The sequence below is a fragment of the Prunus avium genome, chromosome 7 (assembly GCF_965620075.1).
Source record: "Prunus avium chromosome 7, drPruAviu1.hap1.1, whole genome shotgun sequence".
Taxonomy (NCBI): Eukaryota; Viridiplantae; Streptophyta; class Magnoliopsida; order Rosales; family Rosaceae; genus Prunus; species Prunus avium.
The window spans coordinates 24,585,967-24,609,345 of NC_142290.1; the positions used below are offsets into that span (position 1 = coordinate 24,585,967).

At 38.0% G+C, this 23,379-nt stretch overlaps 2 long non-coding RNA genes across 2 annotated transcripts; one reads left to right on the forward strand and one right to left on the reverse strand.

The window, feature by feature from the left end:
* Positions 1-9,656: 9,656 nt before the first annotated feature.
* LOC148293208 (uncharacterized) lies at positions 9,657-12,892 on the reverse strand. The gene is made up of 4 exons (XR_015837057.1): positions 12,608-12,892; positions 10,329-12,447; positions 10,098-10,160; positions 9,657-9,920 (listed from the first exon to the last, which is right to left on the reverse strand). It is a non-coding gene; the product is annotated as an uncharacterized LOC148293208 (long non-coding RNA).
* Positions 12,893-16,218: 3,326 nt separating this feature from the next.
* Positions 16,219-17,529, forward strand: LOC148293209 (uncharacterized). The gene is made up of 4 exons (XR_015837081.1): positions 16,219-16,353; positions 16,773-16,954; positions 17,036-17,083; positions 17,361-17,529. It is a non-coding gene; the product is annotated as an uncharacterized LOC148293209 (long non-coding RNA).
* The last annotated feature ends 5,850 nt before the right edge of the window (positions 17,530-23,379 follow it).

The window sequence follows — 23,379 nt, forward strand, 5'->3', positions numbered from 1 at the left end:
CGAAAGGGATTGATTAGATGGCAAAGAGATTTGAAGAAACTTCATGTTCGGCACAAGGAGGCGATTGAGCCAAAACCTCCCAAATGACCACAGTATGTTGGAAGTCCGGCAAAAGACTTTAAACTTAGCGCTTCTTGGGAGGCAACCCAAGGTGAATAGAAGAAGTTTGTTGTCATCCTAATCGCTTCAAAGTGGAGTTTCTCTAGACTCAAACTTTCTTTTATTTTATTTTATTTTATTTTATTTTATTTTATTTTATTTTTGAGTTAGGGTTACATTTTTCCAACCAAGGTACTTAAGATTTTCTTGTTGTTTCTCTTTGTTTTTCTTACTCTTTCTTTCTTTTATTTGTTTGTGTTTCTATTTTGTTGTTAAGTTTGGAAAGTGTTTTCAATTCATTAATGCACAATCAGGAATTGGGCGTGAATGCTTATTCTATTTCATAACATCTGATTACAAACACAATAGTGAAAATGCGTACATTAAATTCCTAATCACATGTTCATTGTTGCATTCTGTGCCACCTGAGGCTTCTGCTAATTACCTCTGTCTGTTCTTGCTTGTAGGATCTGCAGCAGCTCTACATGATCATCATTCCTTTTTTGCAGCATCTCTACATGCTGGTTGGCGCTGTAGAGCCGCTTCTGCAGGTCCGCCACCAGAGCTTTCAGGGCCGCCACCTCCTCACTCAGTGCCCCGCACTCCCGTGTTCTCGCCAGTAGGCGCATGCCCAAATTTGTGGCCGAGACCGCGTTGAGCACGGTTAGATTGTGGGAATCGTCCACTGCCATCTGGTCAGACCTCTGCGCCACATGCAGATGATCTGCAACTGTCAGTCTGCTGACAGTCATGCCCTCCGGCAATACTGCCCTACGCGGCACCACCTCAGAGAAGTTTGAGGCCGAGCCATGGTGGTATGAGGAGTTTGGGAAGATAGGGTTTGGAGGAGCCCGTGTCTGGGCATTTGGTGGTGCAAGGGACAACTCAAGGTTAAGGTCATCAACAAGCATATCTGGGGATGCCATTGATTTTTCTGTCTGGGCTTTTTGATGGTTTTTCTTGAGTTTGCAGGTTGAAATGCAGGATGCTCCTTCTTTCAACCGAGAAGTGGTTTAAATAGCCATATGCTCATAAGGGAGCCGACACCACTTTGCATTTCCTGCGCAATTTGCGGTTGCGTCCAGTTGAAAGGGGAAGCATTTCTACTTTCGCTTTGCTTTCTTTTCCTCCCTGTTTTTTTGTGCATTATGTTTTGATTTCTTTTCAGTTTGTCGTTTTTGTTTTATTTCAGTTGGGGAAGTGTGATTTGTGTCTTTTTCGTTTGTCGCATTCCTTTTATTCCGGTTTGGGGAAGTGTGTTTTGTTTTTCTTCTTTGTCTTTTGCAACTTTCTTTTCTTTTTATTTTCGGAAACGAGAAATTTAAAATTTAAAAAATAAAATAAAATAAAAAATAAAATAAAATACACGGAAAGGGCAAAGACAACCAGGCACACCACTAATACATTAGAAATTATTCTTTCACAGTGCTCGGTGTCTCGGCCATTGGACCTTTGAGTTTAGCCCTATGGCTATCCTCTTCCGGGGCTTCACGCACAACCTCTTGGGGCTCATCACTCGAGCTCCCAAAGATCGCACTCTTAGCTTGAGCGTACCTACTTTCGCGATCTGTTTTCTTGCGTTTACCCGGTTGGTCCAGGTCCTCCAGCTGCTTTCTCATGTCATGGGCGTAAACACTTACCATCTTTGAGAGATTTTGGTTCTCTTCCCGCAACGCCTCTAGCTGGTGTCGATTCACCTCCACTATCCTTGCCCTTTCCCTTTTTAAACTTTTAATAATACTCTGGCACTCTTCCACCATACTTCGCTTCGCCGCCAACTGACCTCTTAGCACCTCCACCTCATAGGACTTCGCAATTAGGCGATGACCCACACTTGCGACTGTTGCCGAGCTTTGCACGCTTAGTGCCAGAGCATCGCTCACGACCCGGTTGTCATCCCTTGATCCCAGCACCTGTATATCCTTGGGAGTTACTAGATTTCTAGCAACTCCAAGGGCAACATCGTTGTCCAGCAGTATCGAGTCATTCACTGTCACGGGCCCCTGTGCGGAGGCAAAGTAGGGCATCCACACTGGTGCCACTGCTTGGCCCCGAGTCTGAGTCGGTGGAGCTAGGTTGAGATCCAACGAGAATGGATAGGAAGAGGCCATTTGAACTTTCTTTTCTTTTGTCTTTCTTTTCTCTTTAGTGTGTTTCTGAGTCTGTGTGTTTTTCCCCCTATTTTTCTTCCTCTTTTATAGACTTAGTCTGCTTAACCCTAGCCACTGCGCTTCTGCGTGTTGCGCGGCCCTTACGGCCTATCCCCCTTTGTTAGCTCACCCGTTCCCCAACCCCTTTAATTGCATTTCTGCCTTTCAGTGCTTTCAAGAAACAAAAGTCGTCTCGCCTTCCTACGAAGCCAATAATTCTGGCTTGAGAATGTGAGAGGGACCTCTGCACGAGACACGTCCCTCGCTTGGTTGCCCGTGACTCACAGGTGCCGAGACATCAAGGCCCACTTTTTCTATTTTTCTGAGTTCTCGCTCTTTGTGCTTCTGACTTAGTTTCTTTGTTTTATTTACTTTCTTCGCTTTTGGGCTTTCGTTTGGGTTGGGCTTTCATTTTAGTTTGTGCGTTTCTTTGGGTTGGATTTCTGCATGTCTGAGACTGTTGTTAGGGCTTACTGTTTTATTTGTTTATGTTTGGTTTCGTTTTTGTTTTGTTTTGCAACTGTGTTGTAGTTTTATTACTTGTTTGTTTGTTGTTAATTATTTCATTTCTTTTATCCCTTTATTTCTTGTTATAACGTTGTTGATGCCTAAATTCTTTAACATTGAGGACAATGTTTATTTCTAAGTTTGGGAAGGGATAGCAAGTCTTTTTCGTTTCACTTAAATTCTTGCTTTCTTTTATTTTGTTTTCTTTTTCAGTTTTGAGTCTTTTTGTTTTCAAGTCACTTTCCGGACATATATGATGAGATTGTGATGAATGTTTACATGACTTGATTGAAAATGCTAAAAAAAATAATAATTTGTTATTCACTAAATGGCATCGTTTTAGCACGATATGTTTGAAACCTTCTATGCACTTGCCATTTGGTTCATAATTCTCTAGTTGAGGGACTTGCATGATCCAAAGAATTGTATCAAGCATGAATTAGACTTGTATAACCATATAATGTGAGCTTTGAGCCTTGTGCTTCAATTCATGAGTGTTATACACATATTCTTACTTTTCTTGTCATCTGAGTTGTTGTTTGATCTCATTATTCATTGATTTGGTTGAGCACTTAAAAGTTACTCATTCTTGTGCAATTTGATTACATGACATTTGAGAAATGATATTAAGGCCCTCTTTGGACCGTTTGTGCCTTTCAAGCTAACCCTATGCATGCTTAAGCATGATTTTCCATTGTTAACCACCTTGAGCCTATATGTATGCCTTTTCTTTCAAGTAACCAGTTATTACTTCTAGCCTTAGCCTGAAAAACAAGAATTTACCTTTCTAAGGAACTCGTGAGCTTTAATTTAGATGTGTTTTTCATGCTAAGTTTGGGAAGGGTTATTACTTTCAAAAAAAAAAAAAAAAAAAAAAAAGAGTACTTCACTAAAAGGGTGAAAGAAAAGAGAAAAGTCGTGGTTAAGTGGCAATGGTTTCAAATTCAATTCCATGTTTCTTGGTTGTTCAAATGGAAGGAAGGAGTGTGAATCGTAATTAGTGGAGGTATAAGGCTTTGTGGTCTATTTGATCACCAAAAAAAAAAAAGAGTGAAAATCTCAAGCGTGATGTTTCAAAGTCTTTTAGTCAACGATTATATGCTCTTACATTGTGAGTTCCTTGGACTTTGTTGTATCCATATCCTTCATTTCTTACTCACCTAGCACCCTTAGCCCCATTACAACCTATAATAAAGACCTAAATTGATCCTAAATGTCATGTGTTTGAATTGCACACTTTCTTCTTCTTTTAAGTGTTTAGCATCCTTCTTGAGATCATATTCATGCATGTTTTTCATCTTGCTAATTGTGAGTTAAGTCCCTTATGGTTTAACTCTATTCTCATATTTACTATTGAGTGATGCATTGTAACCCTCTTCCAAGTGATTCATTTGTGAGAGGACAACTTTGGTGAGATTTGAAGTTACATTTGTGCTTGGTATGATTTTTGAAGTTGTGTGAAAACTGAAATTGGAGAATGAGTTCCATTTGCCCATCACACTACTACACTTGAGCATGTTGTGTTCTGAACTTTGCCGCCTTGTGACTAATGTCTAAACTGAGTTTTTCTTGTGAAAACTTTTGAGTCATTTGCATGAGTCGCTCTCTCTTCGGAAAGTGTTCGGAAAGATTTGTTTTGAGTCTTGTTTTAGTTTCTGTTTTGCTCGAGGACTAGCAAAAGATAAGTTTGGGAAGTTTGTTCGGTTCATTTTTACACATGATTTTTCATGTTATTCACCCATTATTTTGAGTTAGTTCTTGACATTTTATAGCTTTTTACTTCCGTTTTGTGTTTTCTTAGATTTTACCTTGGTTGGAATGAAAATGAGCTAAAAGTGCATTATTGGTTATAAACTTTGTTTTTGTTCATTTTCGTAGGTCAACTTCTTGGCCTGGGATCAACATGCTCTGGTGCTCGGATGAGGTCATGATCTTCATGAGACTTGTTCCAATGGATGTTAACTACAACATATCCAAATTTGAGCTCCATTGGACAAGTATTGCCTATCCAACCAATCCAGCATGTTACTACAGCTCTGGAAATCCGGAATTGGCCAGCTTTACCTCCATTGTGTCATCTTGATTATTCTTGTTACCATAACACTTGGTAACAAGAATTTACACTTGGTCCAAACTTTGCACAAGTGTTCAACCTATCAAAACTCAACCAAAATCGACGAAAATAATTTATTTTTGTTCCTTGCCATGTCTAGTTTAACAAATGACTTCCTCAAACACTCAAAATATTGGGAGAAACAGAGATCCAAAGTGAGGCTCGCAGGCTGAAAATTTCCAGAAAATAACATTTTCCAGATTTTGTTCAAAATTGTTTTCAACCATTCTAACACCCCAAGTGGTTCCTAAGGCTTCTAAAACTCTTCTAAACTTCATACCTATCAATTGAACTCATCAAAATTCAAAATGAAACCAAAATCAACAACACCCATAGTTGAAAAAAATGTTCTATACACCCAATCCGAAAATAGAGGTTCAACCTCTTCCAATTCAATCTTCCTAACATTCAAATGACTCAAATTATTCTTTAAGAGATTAAAATCACACAACCACAAGGTTAAAACCAGAAATTTCGAAATCAACTCACCTTAGAAACTCTCTTCTTCTCTTCCTCCTATCTTCTCCTTTCTTCCTCACCCCAACTTCCATTTCTTTCATTCGAAAAATTTATCTTAGTTTAGCAATTAATTTTTCTTAGCTTAGACTAGGTGACTCATCTATCCTAGGTTTACAACTCATCTAAATTGAGATCAAAACCAGATTTTTTTGAAGGGATTGTAAGAGGGAAGGGGGAAGGAATGAAGGAGGGAAGAAGGCTTGGCTTACACGTTGCCTCCTCTTTTTTTTGTTTTTTTTAAATATTTTTAATTAATAAATATTTTATTTTATTTTAAAATTAAATTTATTTATAACTCATAATTAAGTTAACCAAATATATTTGCTTAATATCCTTTTTTTATATGTTATTTTATTTTATTTTTTATTTTTATTTTTATTTTTTCCAAGATGTTACAAGCTAGCATCCATACTAGAAAAGTCCCTGCAGTTAGCCCTGTAAGCATATTTGACACTAGAAGAACTATTAGAAGTATGTTTCCAAATAGGTGAGTCAAGTTTACAACATAACCCAGCATGGACACAAATGATATGGGCAACCATCTCAAGAGGTAAGTCTTCCTTTAACTTCTGAAGATCCCAAGTTCCATGAGCAAGGTAGTCAGCAACTTTCAACTGGAGTTTATCTTCATCCATTCCCTCAACACTCTGAATCAGAAGGCCATCACCAAACCAATAATCAATCCTAAAGAGGGCGTGCAACCCGTTACACACTCTAATTTTCACTCCATTTTCAAGACGTCAACACCATGTTCAATAGCACGCCATGTAGGGGAGGGGGAAGAAGACATAGGCCTTCCATTCCTAATGATGCTCGAGCTATTCCCTTGTAGGTATTTTTTAGTCAAAGTATCAGACCAAAGGTTATCTTTTTGTTGCAACAGTCTCCATCCAACCTCGGCCAGCATAGATTGGTTCATAAGAGCTGTATGCTTAAGGCCAAGACCACCTTTCTTCTTACTCATACAGATAGAACCCCAATTGACAAGGTGGGTTCTCGAGTTGTCACCATTGCTGCCCCACAAAAAGTTCCTATTAATTTTATCCAACTCATCACAGATACTTATAGGCATCTTAATGGTTTGCATAGTATACAATGGGATAGAAGCAGCCACAAATTGGATTAGCGTAGCTCTGCCAAGAAAACTTAGCAACTTAGCTTTCCATGCAGTAAGCTTCTACTGCACTTTGTCCACCACACTTCTATAGGTGGCCTTTGTGATTCTGCTATGAATTAAAGGGACCCCCAAGTACTTGCCAGGATTGAGAGTCAGCGGAGAACCACAAATTCTACTAATCTCCATAGCAAGGCTAGTACTAACATTTGGAGAGCAAAATATTTGGGACTTCTCAAAACTGATAACCTGGCCAGAAGCTAGGCAAAATCTTACAAGACATCGCTTCATCACTCTAGCCTGTCTGGTACTAGCTTCAGCAAAAAGGAGCAGATCATCCGCAAAACACAGGTGGGAGATCTTAGGGCCATTTCTAGAGATATTGACAGCTCTCCACTCATTCTTGACAACAGCCTCACTAATCAGGTGAGCAAGCTTCTCAAGACAGAACAAAAACAAATACGGTGAGAGGGGATCCCCCTGTCGCACTCCTCGTGCAGGAACAAAAGGCGTGGTAGTTTCACCATTCACAAGAATTTGGAATTGAACCGTGGAGACACATTGCATGATCAGTTGGATTGTAGACTCATGAAGATTGATCTCTCTCAGAATATATTCCAGAAAATTCCAGTTCACTCTGTCATAAGCTTTAGAGAGGTCAATTTTCCAAGCAATAAAACCTTTTATCCCTTTGGAGTGCCTGAATTTATGAAGGAGTTCCTGAGCCACAAGAATATTGTCTGAAATTGATCTTCCAGGTATGAAGCTAACTTGATTAGGGGTGATCAATTGTTTGAGCAACGGACGAAGCTTATTCACCAGAATCTTTGAGATAACCTTGTAGGTGGTGTTGCACAAGCTAATAGGTCTCATTTGCGCCATAGCCAAAGGGCTAGGCACCTTAGGGACAAGCACAATCAGGGTCTTAGCAAGGTCAGGGGAAACTTCCCCAGAAGAAATAACATGTTTGACAAGGTCACACACCTCATCACCACAAACATCCCAACACTGTTGATAAAAACAAGCAGCAAAACCGTCCGGACCAGGGGCTTTATAAGGGCCAATTGAGAACAAACTATTTTTAATTTCAGTATTGTTCAAAGGGAGCAACATCATGTCTAGCAAGTGTTGATTAGCCTCGGGGAATAGTAGTGCCATAACAAGTTTGATCAACATTGAAAAGCTGCTGAAAATATGTGGTGGCAATAGTTGTAATGCCATCAATATCAGTAATTCAGTTCCCCGTATCATCTTTGAGACCAAGGATTTTATTTCTTCTTCTTCGAACCATCGTTGTAATATGGAAGAATTTGGTTTTCCTGTCCCCATCCTTATTCCAATTGATCTTAGATAGGATACAGAAGAATACATACTCGGTGTTCATATGGAATTCATGCGACAGTTTCGGCCTCCCACTCAATACCAAAAGAGGTCTGGGTGTGTATATGGAAGATTGAAACTATGCCAAAAATTAGAAGGTTCCTCCGGAGGGTATTATCTAATGCCATCTCTACTCATTGGAATCTCTATAAAAGGAAAATTCTTGACACCCCAGTGTGTCCTATTTGTGGTGTGGAGGAAGAAACAATTGAGCACCTTTTGTTCTTATGTCCCTGGACTAATGTTGTGTTGTTTGGTGCCCCATTGAACTACAAAGTCGATATGAGAGGTTTCTCTTCTGTAGGCATATTAGGGGTGGGCATCGGGACCGGAAAACAGGAACACCGAGCCGAAACGGATGGAAAAATAGGAAAAAAGACCGGTTGAACAAAAAAGTCAACAAACTAGCACCGAACCGGACCGAACTGGTTCCAACCGATTCTGGTTCTGGTTACACACCTTACCAAACCAGACCGGACTGGTTGTGTATTATTTTATTTTTTTTACAAAATTATTTAAATCCAATGCTACATTTTTAATCTCATAACTAATAATTCCCCGAGCCCAACTTCAAAACATCTCTCTTTTCAAGGCCCAATATCTCTCTTTTCAAGAAATTGGATCATTTGTTAATTTTCAAACCCAAAAAATAAAATTTTAGTTGGAATTTGTATTAAAAAATAATAATTTGAAAAAAAAAAATCATTAGGCCAAAACCGAAAACCGAACTGGTCGGTTTCATAATTCTTTTCACTAAAACCAAACCAAATCGAATCGGTTAAATAGTACCAATTCCGATTTAGATTTGAGGTGGAAATCGGACCGAATCGGACCGCGCCCACCCCTAAGACAGATAGCTCTAGGGAGTTATTAATTTTCTAGGATTAAGCAAGCAGGAAGCTCAGCTTCTGCTTACTAGTATTAGCTTCATATGCTGGGAGATATGGAAGACTAGATGTAATTTTATCTTTAAGGGCAGCCATATTGATCCTCGGCTTACTATTGATCAAGCAATGTAAAACTGTGGGGAGTTTTTAGATGCTAAGGCCAAATCACATGTGCCTTTTGGGGATGCCTCAGATGATCAAAACATGATTGCTCAAGGTGGGGGGCCTTCAATGTCAAACTATGCGAAAATAAATTTCGATGGAGCGTTGAAAAAGGACTCTCATTTTGCAGGGCTCAATGTAGTTGCTAGAGATGCTATCGGATCTTTTTGTGGTGGTTTAGCAACTTCATTCCATTGCAACTCGACTCTAGTTCCAAAGGCGGCTGCTGGCCTTTGCGCAATCAAATTTGCTCTAAATCGTAATCCTTTGCGCAATCAAATTTGCTCTAAATCGTAATTTCACGACATTATCCTCGAGACGGATTTGAAGATTCTGGTGGATGGAGTCAGATGAGTAAAAAATTGTGTTTGGGCAATCCAACCTCTTCTCAATGAGTTTAAGAAGATCTCTGTTTGTTTTAAATCGGTCCATTAGAGTTGGGTGTCAAGGAATTTGAACCGCACAGCGCACAAGGGCGCAGCGACTGGAATCAGAGCGGAGCTGTCAAGCTACCTCCGTCTCTTGTGGGAGTTTTACCGTTAGATGGCCTCCCTTGTCCTCCAGGGAGGTTTTCATAATTTATTGTTGTTTTAGTTTAGCTGTTTTGTGACTTTTAGGCTGCTTATCTCGGCTCTATATCTGGAGCTTAGTTTAGCCTGTCTTATTTGCTGTGTTTTGCTGGCGCTACTTTGGCGTTTCTTAATGAAGTACTTATTCTTCAGACAAAACAAAAAACAACAAATTCATATTGCAGGTCTAAAACCAATTCATGTTGCTGTATTTGCAGCACTTGTTAATGTTGCAGTCAATCAAGACCCAAAGAGCATAGGGTTCTTCATCATTTTCCAATTTCTGATGAAAAGAATAAATTGAAAAAAATTGAGTAATATCCTGAACATAGCTCTCTTTCTCCACCTTGACCCAGAAAGTTACACTCCTAATTTCAAGGATCCAACCACCACAAAATGCATCCCATTCCATGACATCACCTACAACACATTATATAACAAACAAAGAGAAGAGTAAGAACATGAACCTGGTTTTATATCCCAAACCATGTTTATGAGTTATGTTATTATTTATTAATAATAATGATAAAGGAAAATAAAATATCAAAAAAACCCCCAGGAAATATAAGATTCAAATTAAGAAGAGAAATAGGAGACCTGAGTGATGCGCTTTTCAAACTCCATCGTGCGTCATAGCGTTGCTCCCTCTCCGTAATCCTCCTAATTACATACAAGGCAAGTCCAATTTACAAAGATAAGAAAAAGGAAAAAAATAGACAAAAAGAATACAAAGAAAAGAAACGATAATAATAAAATCTTGTGATCAAAATGAATAAGAGAATTATACAAATAATAAAGCTTCCAGTGCATAAGATATGATGAAACTACCTCTCACTTTCGAGTTCTAGAACAATACGATTCAGATCCTTAATGTCTTCATCGCGCGTTCTCGAAAACCAAAGAAAACCATTAAATGAAATGACACCAACAACCAAAAGAACAGCAGGGTGTGCCATATTGATTGATTGGGTGGAGTAGCAGGAGGGCTCGCTCAATGAAATGAGACAAGACGGCGTACAAAACCAAAAACTAAAGAAAGATATCATCTTACTCGGCCGTTGGATGTTTCTAACGGCTGAGGTTTAACCCTAGTCTTCTTCACCTAATAATATGTAGCCCCAAGCTATTTTTAAAGTTCGGGCTTGGGCTGGGTTCTTAGGGCCTAGACATTTTATGGGCCGGGCTCTTCTTCTTTTTTTTTTTTTTTTTAACACAAAATCAAACGACACCAAATTATATTCGTAGCTTGCAGTAACCAGAATAATAATATGTTATAGTAGAAAAAACTGAGAAATATATATTAAAGCAGCTTACCACATTGCAAGTAGTGAAGTGGTTTTTGTAGAGTTTGGCATCAATCCTCCCATTCCATTGTTGCAGAGGGGAGGGACAGTTTTAAGCTGGTGACGATATAATCGAAAGATTCAAATGAAAACCCTTCCCATGTACACTCAAAACTTCTTGTACAATTAACATTGAAGGCCAACATAAGAACAGATAGCCATAGAGAAATTGAGGCTGCAAGTGGTGGAGCTCCCAAGAAACCAAGAGGTTGTCCAATGCACCAAATCATTGTAATGACAATATGAAAAACAATGGCAATCACTGAAAAGACAATTGGCATGACATATACAGATTGTGTTTGAAGAAATCTCAAGACAGGAATCCATATGCAAATAATCGCAGGGATCAGAAATTTCAAAAGGAGGGCTGCACTTTTTTTAAATTTGAGGATCTTGATGACGTAAAATCAATTAGGACTCTGTATAGAACCACATTATGAGCATATTATAGATATGATGAGCCAATGGGGTCATATTATAGTGGAAAAGTATGTTTGGTCTAAAACTATTGGTCTTAGATTCGAAACCCCTAGGCACCATTGTGTGAGTAAATTCAACTCTCCCTTCCTACCTTTGAAATTTTTTTTGATGTAACACTTATTAAGATATCGTCAAGATACGGGTGGGGGAAATTTTGAAATTATTTGAAAGATTATGTGGTATTGTTTAAAATTATAATAAATATAGAGTCAAAAATCTAATGTTCAAAATTTGGCCAAATCACACCAATCCTCATATTGTCGACAGAAAGATGAAAAGGCCAGGTTTTCCCATTTGAAAATAAAATGGCGGCACCAAACAACTCGAAGAACCAGAAGAAGGAAGGGTGTTTGATCAGTTTATTCTATCTCGGAAATACTGCACTGGTTTTGCAATTTCCTCAAACTCTCAAATTGCTCGGTTTGCTCGGCTTGGCCAAATTGAGAAAGCCCGAAGGGTGTTTGATCAAATGCCTGACAAAACTATTGTGTCTTGGAACTCAATAGTTGCAGGTTATTTCCAAAGTAATCAACCAGGAGAAGCCCAAAAACTGTTTGATAGAATGCTGGAGAGCAATACGGTTTCTTGGAACGGTTTGATATCCGGTTACGTCAAGAATGGGATGATTATTGAGGCTAGGAAAGTGTTTGATTTGATGCCCGAAAGGAAAGTTGTATCGTGGACTTCGATGGTTAGAGAGCATGATTTCGGAGGCTGAATCACTCTTTTGGCAGATGCCTGATTCAAGAGGGTCAGATTGATGAGGCTCGTAGGCTTTATGATATGATCCCGAGAAGGATGTGGTGACAAGGACTAATATGATGGTGGGTATTTTCAAGTTGGCGATTTTCGGAGGCTGAAGCACGTAAGATGTTTGTGTGGGAGTTTTCCCTTGTCCTCCAGGAAGGCTTTCATAATCTATTCTTGTTTTAGTTTTATTCAGACCAAACAACAAACAACAAATTCATGTTGCAGATCTAAAACCAATTCATGTTACTGTATTTGCAACTCTGTTTATTAATTATAATGATAAAGGAAAATAAAATAAACTCCCACAGGAAATATAAGATCCAAATTAACAAGAAGAGAAAGAGGAAGTCCGCAGTGCGTGCCTCCCCGAATTCCTGCCAATTGCATACAAAGGCAAGTCCAATTTACAAAGATAAGAAGACGAAAAATAATAATGAGAGATTACGGAAAAAAAATAGACAAAAAGAATACAAAGAAAAGTAACGATAATAATAAAATCTTGTGATCAAAATGAATAAGATATGATGAAACTACCTCTCAGCTTTGATTTCCATAACAACACGATTCAGCTCGTTAATGTCTTCCGCGCGCGTTCTCGAAAAAGAAAGAGTGGCCATAAATGCAACGGCACCAAGAACCAAACGACCAGCAATGTCTTTCATATTGATTGATTGGGAGGAGTAGTAGTACTAGTAGGACTCGCTCAATGAGATGAGACAGACGGCGTACAAAACCAAAAACTACAGAAAGATATTGGGTCTGGGGTTAGGGTTGAACAAATAAATATGATCTTATTCGGCCGTTGGATGTTTCTAACGGCTGAGGTTTAACCCCAGTCGTCTTCACCTAATAATATGTAGCCCCAACCGATTTTTAAAATTCGGGCTTGGGCTGGGTTCTTAGGGCCTAGGCATTTTTTGGGCCGGGCTCTTTTTATTTTTATTTTTTTTATTTTTTATAGCTAAACATAAAATCAAACGACATCAAATTATATCCATACATATGAACTTCAAACCGGCTATAAATTCATTGAATTAAACTTCTCACACGATTAAAAAAGAGTGCTGCTATTTCCACCTCTTTGTCATATTTCCCCACCCATCTTATCTTTTCACCCACCATATAAATTTGAAAAAATAAAATTCTATATTTCCACCCACCATTATTCCTAAAACACCATTTAATTGATTTTTCCTTCTTGGTACCAGCTGTTCAAAACTTCTCTGTGATTTAATTTTCTTCTTAATTTTTTTGTCTTCATTAGTACTTTGATTTGCCTATTTCTGGTCTTGTTTACTGATTTTGAATCTCTTACTTATACTCAATTTTTTTTTTTCCACCGAGAAAGGTTATGAAGGTAGGGTTATCAGGTATACAAGAGGGATTAAGTTTAGAGTCTAATTCACTCTCTTTTATTGAGATTTATTATGAAATTATTTACACTGTACTTGGTCCTGTTTCAGGATGACAACAAATTTTCATAGTTTATGCGCGTATGATGTACTCTCCTTTATGATTATGGTATTTGTTCGTTGAAAATCAGTTCTTTTTTAATTTTCTTTGAAATTTTAAGGCCTAGGAAAGATCATTTGATGTTCTAAAAATTGGGACCTCCCTTAAGATGGGGCCTAGGGTCGCACTGATTGCCTTGGCTCAAGGCCGAGGTTGAGAAACATCTGCAGTTTTGTTCTAACAAAATTTTAAACATGAACCTAGTTTTATATCCCAAACCATATTTATGATTATTTAAAGAAAATTTGGTTACAAGTATACAAAAAAGTTTTTAAATGGGCTAGTTTTGTTTTTAAATGTAGTCACTGTAAAGAGGGCATCAAATTAAATAAATGATAAATATGTCTTTGGCAATGACAGCATATCTGTTAGGCTCTGAAGGTTCCTCTATCTAATTATCTTCTTCAGTCCCTACAACACAAGGACGATATTGCTCAACAATGCGCGGTTGCTCATCAATGAGAACAGAAGAAGTAATTGAAATCAGTTGTGATTAATGTGCTAGCTAGTATTGCTCAATGAGAACAATGGAGATCACTTACAGGTTCTGGATGGTTGACTGCAAATTCAATTGCAACAACAGCACCAAGGCTTGGTCCAACCAATAGCATTGGCTTTTTTACGTAGGATTTCCAAAAGCTGCTGTGAATATGAACAAATCATTGCTAGTCTGATCAGCAGATAAATACTCAATAATATTAGGAATAACTTCTTCCTAATAACTGGAAAAACTTCTCTTCATATTAAATGAACAAAACCAATGACAAAACAGAAAGTGCAAAGAATTAGCTCAGTACTTAGTGAGAACCAATGTTGATTTCTAACCAAAAATATATGAGGGGAGTACAAATACACCTAAGCATTGTAAGTCTCTGCAACTCAACGTTCGTAAGTCTCTACAAATACCCTTACAATACTCAGCGGTCTGCTGCTTGCATGACACTGTTTCGAATAGAGAATCAATGTCATTTTCATCAAATTCAAGACATACAACAGAAAACGACCATCTGAATGTTCAAAGGCAGACAGAAAACATAGTAAAGTAGTTTAATATGAAAAAGCTGTGATAATTTGATAGACAACAGATTTGACCTTTAGTTTCTGTATCTTTAAGGAAGTGAGTGGACCCATAGTGCCAATGCAGGTCCAGCTGCGGTGAATCATATTACAGATCATGTAGAGCTTTAGATGGTTTTTAGGTTAGAGAAATGAACACGAAATACAACTGAGATACCAGAATAATAGCAAGAATCAAGAAAATGTACTGACTCATGAACCAAACAAAACACACACCATGAACCACACAATATATGATTCCCCAATTTCTAACAATAATTATAAAAACTATAAATAAAAAAAATGAAGTAAAACTTTAATTTGATCTTGATTAAGAATCAAAACTGAATGATGGAATCTGCGATAAGATGAATTAATAACAATTAAGAACATCATAAAGGGGAGAGAGAGAGAGAGAGAGTGAGAGAGACGTACAAGGGCGTCCGTTCACCGGCTTGGAATGAGCTTTTGGTTCTTCACGTTCTGAATGTAAAGCTAAAAGAGGGAATTAGTAGGGCTGTATAAGGAGGTGTACATGACTCGCTCCACTATCGTCGAGGCTAGTGGCCTTCGACTTTCTCTTCTTTCCCAAGGATATGCCTTTAATCAATCCTCAAATATTCTAATTGAGGACTGAGAAACCCTAACAGAATCCAAAGCACCAAATCAGAAAACCCACCCAATAAATAACCAAATAATTATACAAGACAGCCTAAAAAACCCCAGCAGCACTCTGATCCCCTTTGTCCTTGCCGACAACCAACCGCAAGGAAGCTAAGGAGGGAGGCCATTTTTCTGTATTCCATTTCAAACAGTTATATCTGTTAACTTAACAACAATAAGTAAATCACCTAAATTTTTACAAACTCATTCTCTATTATTGCAGATTAGTGAGTCCTAGAACTAACCCACTGCCAGTCATTTTTCTTTATAAAAAAAAAAACGAATGAGAAGCATGAATGAAACTCAATAAAAATCAACAAAAAGTAGAGAAAATTGTCATGAACGTGAATAGAAATTCAAAACTCAAAGTTTATTCCAATAATCAAGAAGTTCAAATGGTTTTTTGTTTTCTCATATCCATTACAACTCGCTCAGAAATCAGATATACATGATAATCGAAATCAACAAACCCACAAAAAATCAGGTGTAATCTCAACCGCTTGCTCAGAAATCTTCAAACCAGATTAGAAACCTATCTCAAAACCCCAAATTGAAAACCACAACCCAGATGGAGAAAAGAGAGAGGAAAAAAAAAAGACCATGGCCATCGATACTCATACCTGATTGCCATAGGAATCTCGCAAGCTGAGCTCGCAACGGCGAGTCTGCGCTTCAGCTCGCGATGGTAGAAGGGTGATTTCTTCCCCTTCTGTCATTCTTTTCTGCATGTGCGCCTTAGCTTTTCTCGGGAGATTGTATTTGCGGGTCGTAAGAGAGAAAACGGTAAAAACATTTAAAACAACCACAGCCGCAAGATCTCATTAAAAGAGATCCAACGACTGAGCGCCCCCATCCCTCAAATAACCCTATAATATAAAAATTCGTTCATAAGTTTATAACCCTAGCCTTTTGCTCACGCACACACACTCTGACACTTACTCCCTCTGCTTTGGTCTCATCTCCGTCTACCTCTCGACTCTCTCTCTTTCTCGTCTGCCTCTCAACAAATAACAAGAGGGTTGGTCTCGATACCCAGATCGGATTCAAAGGTTGGTTCTTTTCCCTGCGCTTAGTTTGCATTTGAAGGAATTCATTGTCCAATTTTCGTTTATTCTATTGGTTTCTGATTATTTTGTTTGGGTTGTTTTAGATCGGCGGGTTTCTGAACTATTTTTGGGTTGTTAAAGAGAAACAAATAAGCTAGCTTCTCTCTGAAATAGAAAGAAAAAAAAAACCCGTGTATTTCTGCTTCTTTTTCCAGTATTATTGTTGTGAGTTTGATGATGTGTGTGGGTCCGTGTATAGATTTCTGAATTCAAATGAAAAACTGAATGAAAGTGAAGCATCTGTTATGTACTGTAAGAAATTCTAATTTATTTATGTTGTTGGATTTTTTATATTTTATTTTAGGTTCGAATCGACCCCAAACCCTAAATCCCTAACACCCCAACCTACTATCTTTGTATAGTTTTGTGCGTAGATGGAGCGCTGTGGCTCTCTCTCTAAAATCTTCCTCTCACGCGGCTCAGTGCAGTTTATGTCGAGAGCCACTCCAATTTTTTTACTCTTGACATTGGAATTCTCACGTGATCTGAAGAGAGTCGAAAAGTTGAGAAAGATTAATGAATTACTGCGTGGATTTATTGGAAGGTGGACTTCTTTTGATTTTATTATATTTCATTTATTATGTTTTTCTTTCTTTCTTTTTATTAGTTTGTTTGTTTTTATTAGTGATAATGGAGCTACAGAGTCTTCTGCTTCAAATACCCATGGACGAAGGTTTAATCTGTTTATTTTTATTTTATTTTGTGTATTTTCGTATTTACATCTAGATTTGTCTGGAATCACTTTTGCGGATGTGCTTATTCAAAGGAATCACTTTTTAGTTATTTTAAGTGATTATGGGGAGAAACACTTCACATGTGCTTCTCCATAAAATCACTTAAATTATTCGTCTATCTAGAATCACTTCCAAATGTGTGTTTTTGTTTTGCTTGATCCTTTATTTACTCTTACTTACTCTTCTCTTTGTTTGTTATATAATAACATATTGCAGGTGATGACATGGGATGAGATGCATATTTGTGGTTGTGGATCTTATTTATTAAGTATGTTGTGCAATATGTATTGATTTTTAAATCTTCTATTTCTCGCTATGGTCTAAGTTGCGCAATACGTATTGATTTTTAAATCTTCTATTTCTCCTAATAGAAGATTTATATGATTAAATCTTCTCCCAAATTGATATGATGTGTTGATACATTTTGTTAAAAGAAGATCTTTCGGCTGCAATAGATAGCAACATATGCTTCTCACCATACGCATGCAAAATAACCCATGTCTTGTCCGAGAAAAAAAAGCATTCTAAAGGTTTAGTATAAAAGAAGATGTACACTTCATTTGACTGAATAAAAGATAAAAGAGATTTTTGCACATAGTCCTAAAATACTTAATACAAGTTTTGAGAAAATTTTTACAAACTTCTTGTGAGATCAAGAAGATACATAATACAATACATACTACCACATGAAAAGTTTTATTGCCGTTGTAAACCAATACATAATACATTTGAAAAGAAAATGACACAAAGCCCAATACTTAATCCGCTGGTATGACGAAATACACAATCCATACATATTCTGATCATATTTCCCTTCCCCTATGAACCAGCAATGAATTTCATGTGCTTACATATAAAAGGGGATGTATATCTACACTAACAAATTGAGGAACATAGAAACAAGTCATGGAAGAGATGAGGCTCGGGCGATCAGTATTTGAAGCACAAAACTATTCCTCTGGCATCTTCCCCACACTAGCATCCCTATTCACACACAAACAAGTCAAGTCCGACTATACATGCTAAAAACAAAAGGAAATAAGTGGATGCAGAACAAAACCAGTACAATAACAGTGGGTAAGCAACTTATGTACTAGCATAACAAAACCAATATAATATCTCGATCTCGTTGTAGTTATCTTATTTGGTGAAATCAGATATTTTACAAGCAACTTATGTACTAGCATGGCTTGAAGTGAAGAAATTACAGAGAGAGTTGCTGAAGGAACCGAGCTGTAGAGGGAGATGGGTTATGGAGTAGTAGAGGAAGAGAGCGAAGAAGATAGTTGAGAAATGCAGAAGTAGACATGCAATCAAATTAAAGAGAGATTACCAGAAAAAATAAATTAATAAAAAGGAAGAGAGGGAGAGAGAGGGGGATTTGAGTGACGATTTTGAGTTACTGATTCAGGTTTGGGTGTTGAATCAGTTGAGGGGGATTTGCATGCAAAGAATATATAAAGTAATCAAGTCACGCAAACCTAAAATAGTGCAGCAAGAAACCTAAGAGTGGTGGAGTGCCCAAAAGGCCAACATTTAAAAATTACATAGATAGATCAATCAAAACCAAGATAACTAACTGCGATATACCTACCTGGATCTGCGTGCAGACGCAATGGTGTCCAGAAAGGTTTGTTTTTCCCTCCATTCCCGGTACACATCGATGATGTCGTAAATTGTAACGCTATCATAGGTCCTATTGGAAAACAAGGAAAGTCAAACTATAAATGCCGGTGATTCCTGAGGTGTGAACGTCTGTGTGTCAATATAGAGATGCAAAGACCAGAAGAACCAACATGATTAACAATTACCTATCAAACTCGTCCATGTTTTTGTCCGCTTCTAGCATCAGTGTCGTTGCTTCATTTGTGAGACTATAAATTTTATAACTCATTACAGAAATTCCAGAGAATAACAGGAGTTTCATTATGGGATGAGCAGCTTCAGCCATTGGGAAGGATCGGATCGGACTGGACGAAAGGAATGCTCTCGAGTTAGGGCTTGAGCCGGGATATAGCGGTAGCAGAGAAGAAGGGTTTGCGTTCATCTCTTGGACCAACTTATATACTTCCGGTCCGCTGTGCGCATAAAGATTGGGCTTTGGTTGCCCAACAATCGCCGCCTTCAAACTTTTCTGAAGAAGCCCTTCCCTCCCTTACTACGAAACGAAAGTATGGCCTCACAAATATTTTTACATATTATATTTATGGGTTTTTTTCTTTTCCTTGCCACTGTTTCCTATTTTTCTTAGTTTCTTCTTCTTGTTTTCGATGTTGGCATGTTGCTGTTTGCTTCGGGCTGTTTTGGTTGTTTAATGGATTTTTTTTTGGATAAAAAAGAAAAAGAAAGAAAAAAAAAGCTCCTATTTTCTTCAGCATCCTCTTTGTTTCTGTTTTCATCCTCTTCTCTTCCTTCAATTTGTGGATTTTTTGGGGTTTATGTATCAATTACCCTCTGTTTGGATGAGGGAAAATAACTCTAAATTTAGCTAAAAGTCGAGAATTTAAGAGTTGAAATTGATAATTCCCTTGTTTGGCAACTTAAGAGTGGAATTTATTAAATGACTCAAGGAAAAAATCATGGAAATTGGGGCATCAAATTCCCGAGTTTAATTCCCACCAAAATAGGCGTCAATTCATAATTTTCATGGTGCCATTTACAAAATTCCGTTATTTACAAAATTCGACATACTTATCTAAACACTAAAATCTTCAATTGCTAGAAATTGAAATGATGGAATTCTAAATTCTGTCATTTTAGAATTCTACGTAATTTTCAATTGCTTCATCCAAACGGAGGGTTAGGGATTTGCATTTTATATTGGGTATACTGCCGAATTGCCTCCTGAACTTGTACATAACTCTCAATTTACCCCCTGACCTTTTTTTTTAGCCAATTACAGGCTCGAATTAAATTTTATTATCAATGTTCCCCCCACCGTAAAAATTCGAACATTTCATCCAATTTGCTGTTAAATATGAGGGCAAATTGGTCATTTCATATGTTAAAAATAATTAAATACTGTAAAATACAATAGTATGACATATAAAATGAAAAAAAAAAATTTAATAAACAGAGGGGTGGGACCCACCCACCCTTTCTTCTTCCTCTCTGCCTCTCTCCCTACGACTCCGTCTCTCTCTGCAACTCTCTCCTCTATGCAACCAAACACCAAACCCTTTCTTCAAACACCCTCTCTCTGCGACTCTGCCCCTCTCTCTCTCTGCCCTCTCTTTCTCTCTCTCTCTCTCTCTCTCTCTCTCTCTCTCTCTCTCTCTTTATGCAACCAAACCCATCAGCCCCCACCCTCCAAACAGCCCCATTTTATTCAGATCTTGAATCCAATGATGAGTTGTGCGATTTAGGGTTGAGATTTTGGGAGAAGGGGCAATGAACTTGTGAGGTGAAGAGGTCTGGACCTTTAAGGCTGTGGGGAAAAAGTCAAAGGTGAAAGGCGCGCGAATGGTTGCAGTGGTTATGGGTTCGGGGGGGGCGCTGCGGGTGAAAAAAATCTGGGTTCGTTCGGGGGGTGGGTTTGTGGGTTCTGGGTTCATTGTTGTGGGGTGGGTCTGTGATGGGGGATGGGGGAGCTCGAATGGGAAAGGGAGGGGAAGAGAGAGAGAGAGAGAGAGAAAGAAAGATGAGCTTGAGAAACTGCTTTGGCAAGAAAAAAAAATGGTGGGATTTTGTTGCAGGTCAAGGGAGGATAGGTTGGAGAAGAAGACGCAGGGGGTGGGGTGGGGTGGGTTGGTCCATAGGATTTTTTTTTTCTTTTTTTTCTTTAATTTTTTCAAAAATATATTTTTTTTAATGATTTGATGGATTATTGGATGAAATGTTAGGATGGCAAAAATCCCCGCGGGGGCGGGTCCCCGTCGGTTCCCCGACCCTAACGGGGGAGATTTCGGGGCCAAACGGGTATCGGGTATGGGGATCCCCGAACTTGAAAAATCCCCGACGGGTATGGGAGGGGATGGTATTGGCGTCCTCATCCCCGAACCCGACCCGAAAATATATATATTTATATTTAAATAAATAAATATATAATTATAATATTTATGTTTAACCCTAAGTTAACCTCCCTCTCCTAATTCTTCCTAATCTTCTCTGGATTTTCATATTGATGGGATTCGGGGCGGGTATGGGGGATAGTCCCCCGACGGGGACGGGGACGGGAATTCCCCAAAACCTATTAAACGGGAATTGGTTCGGGGATGGGGGCGGGGATGGAGAGCGGGGACGGGGATGGTATTATCATACCCGTCCCCTACCCGGCCCATTGCCATCCCTAATGTTAATGATTTAGACGGCAGGGGGAACATTGATAATAAAATTTAATTTGAGCCCTTAATTCGCTAAAAAAAAAGGTCAGGGGGTAAATTGATAATTAGGTACAAGTTTAAGGGGCATTTCAGCATTATACCCTTTTATATTTATGTATCAGTTAGGGATTTGTGCACAACATAATTGTTATAAATTGTCATATCAAATCCAATCCAATCCAATCCAATAATGACATTTGTTGATGTAAATTAGTAACTTTACACGTTAGTTTAATCCAAATGTGTCAGTTGTCTAAAAGTGACACATGGGGCAATATTTTGTGAAATATTCATGTGTCATTGCCAATCCATAGATGCACATGTCTTTTAAAAACCATTGGTAATAATTCTATAGAAATAATAAGGTATCAGGTAGGTCTCATATTCACATTCAAAATTTTCCTGAAATCATTATGAATTACAATTATGCATGTATTAAAACCCTTGTTTTCTATGAAGCAATACTTTCAAAATGTTAAAAAAAGATGACTAAATACTTTAGCATAATCAAATCAGATTGATATTACCACAAAGAGCCACATCATCGACTAAGTATTTTGACATGGACTTGCAATGGGAAACTGTGTTCATGGTTGGGGTTTGTCTTTAAAAAAAAATAATTCTTCTAAGGGGCTCATGTTTTGTCATTTGTCATGGTAGACGTAGCCGCCCATATGGTTTTTCATGTCCCATGGTAGCACCTTTCTTATGTGGAGTTTATATGAGCCATGGCTTTTGTTTTCTGTGTTTAACGTGTAGACTGAAACTCACGTGGAGATTGAAGCCAACCATGGAGAAATGGATGACAAAATCAAGGCCCATGCAAGTTGATGGAAAAGTAGGCGTCAATCCTTCTCGTGGCAAATAATTTTATTTGAGATCATACGAATTTTATTATATTTTTCAAGTCTTTATTCATACATAGTGACACATTTCTTCCTGATGTGATGAAAGAAGTTTTAAATTACAATCTCCCTACTCTCCAATGATCCGAAAATGTTAAAGAAAGAGTAATTGATATAAGTCTTTTCCAAATTTTGAATTCCTTATTTAGCTTAACTAAAAAAATATTTAATTGAAAATCCTTGAGTCGTTAAATTGTAATCAAATAAATAGACGAATATACTTTTTACGATAATTAATAACGACGATGATAATAATCAAATGACCAAACCTATTTTTTAATTTTTTTCTGGTTACAGGAAGCTCGACTCTTCTTTAAAACGTTACATTCCCAAACCGAAAGCTTAAATTGTGTTGATTAAAAAACTAGAACATCTGTCTATCTCCTTTCAAAGGCCAAAGAAATGGAAAATGCAGCAAACATTGCCTTTGTGGGATGGCAAGTCTTAGGACGTTTATATTATTATTCCTTGCTTCACACTGTTCAGATTTCCTCATACTTTAAACCAAGTTGCGTCGAATAATTCTAAATTGTACTGTGTGGAAGTCCAAGTGCCAAAAACAGGTATAAATATGATTCATAATTTACCAATATTATAATTTGTGTCAAACAAAGGTCCTTTCAGTAAAGGATCCTTAATTAGTATTTATCATCGAGACGAGCTACAGAGATCAGTGTTATTTTCCATTTTAATGTTCTCCTTTTATTTCTTTGGGGCTAAACGCCCGCTACTTCTAGCAGGCTCCATCGAACCCAAGTGCCTGTTGGGCCAGCAGCTTCTTCTAGCATGTCAAAAGTGGGGACGGGTCGGGGAACAACCTGCAAAGATGTTTTAGCCCTTGTACGGTTGCGTAGAATTCTATAGTGAGGGTAAATTTGATCAAACGATTAAGAGATAGGGCCTCATTTAAGAGCCTTAGATAAAGACCCTCACTATAGAATGACTCATACGGTTGCACGGCTTGCAACGCACCATGACAAAATGGAGCAAGTGCACTACGTACATGCA